The sequence below is a fragment of the Chrysochloris asiatica genome, unplaced genomic scaffold (assembly GCF_000296735.1).
Source record: "Chrysochloris asiatica unplaced genomic scaffold, ChrAsi1.0 scaffold00189, whole genome shotgun sequence".
Taxonomy (NCBI): domain Eukaryota; kingdom Metazoa; phylum Chordata; class Mammalia; order Afrosoricida; family Chrysochloridae; genus Chrysochloris; species Chrysochloris asiatica.
Window position 1 is genome coordinate 6,219,777 of NW_006408707.1, and position 1,508 is coordinate 6,221,284.

General features: G+C 38.3%; 1 pseudogene; it reads left to right on the forward strand.

Annotated features, from left to right (window-relative positions):
- The first annotated feature begins 240 nt into the window (after positions 1–240).
- Positions 241–557, forward strand: LOC102838655 (annotated as a pseudogene).
- Positions 558–1,508: the final 951 nt, after the last annotated feature.

The window sequence follows — 1,508 nt, forward strand, 5'->3', positions numbered from 1 at the left end:
TGGCCACCAGCACTCAGTGCCTCTCTTTCCATGAGTCTAGAGTCCTCAGCTGTTCCTCTCTCCATGTCCTTATCTCTGCCTCCATCTCTGCTGTCACTCCTTCTCTGGATTGGGTCCCACATTCTGTTTGTGCTCTTCTCCCTTGATGGTCGTAGAGTCCTCTGTTTCTGGACTGCAAGATTAACTGCGCCACCGTTTTTGTTTCAAAACATCAATCTTTACGGTTAGCTAGCTGAGGTAATGGCGACTGGCACACCGGATTCACAAGCGCAATTCAGTCAGTCAGTGAAAGGGCTTCTAACCAAGAAGGTGAACACCTGTGATACTGACGTGATAGCGTTTACCAAGCAAGTGCTGAAGGGCTCCCGGAGCTCCGAGCTGCTAGGTCAGGCAGCTCGAAACATGGTATTACAGGAAAAAGCCATCTTGCACTCAGAAGATAGTTTAAGGAAAATGGCAATAATAACAATTATCTTCAATACCAGCAAGAAGCTATTCAGAAGAATGTTGAGCAGTCATCAGATCTACGGGACCAGTTGACTCACCTATTGAAATAGAATAGCATGTAACAATGCAAAAACCTTCCTTTGCCTGATGCTAAGGAGGAAATACCTTATTACAGTCATCATGCCATGGATTGATTGTCTGCTTTCTTCTCCAAAAGTTAAGTTAGAAAAGATTTGTGTTGGTTACTGTTTATCTGGAACAGAAGCCAGGTGGCTGAATTGTGAAAGCACTCCTTGAATTGGACCAACCCATGGTATTACTGAAATTTTAAGTTGTTATTAAAGTGGAATTAATTTTAAGTTGATATTAAAGTAGAATTAAAGGATGTGGTAGCTTTCCCTATAGAAGTCTTAATTATGTTGAAACTCATATTGTATAAATGTGATTCTTAAGCAAATACTGAATAATGTAAGAATGGTAATATTCTTGTCAAAGTCTTTTTTTAAAATCATTCATTCAAGAAATACTTTAATTTTATGGTCACAGAATGGTGTTTTTCTAGTAATTCAGTGAGGTACATATTTTATTTGTTCAGCAAACTTTGACTTAACTTCAGTTTAGCTTAGATGAGAACTAGGCTAACGGTCTCCTATCTGTCCAGCTGTACACTTCTGCCTTGACCTGCATTTCTTTGTTTTTGTAACTCTTAAGATTACATGGCCTTGGGTAAATTTTGTAATTTTCTTTATCATCAACACATTGATTTTCATGACATTATTGCCAAATGTGAAGGTAGTTGAGTTACCATGAGTGGTTGTGACATAGGGTTGTGTTCTAAGGTTATGAAGACTGTATGTTTGTTGACATTTGCCTAGTTTAGTAGACTCATCTTGTTAAATGATATAACCACTTGTCTGTTGTTAAACCTCGGTATTTTGCTTCACTTGCAATTAGAATGGGATTCTATCCTCTTCTAGTTCTGATACTGAGGAGGGAATAACTCACTACACAACTGACATAAAATCTTATTTTCACAGAAAGAAGAGAAAGCAAATAAAGGT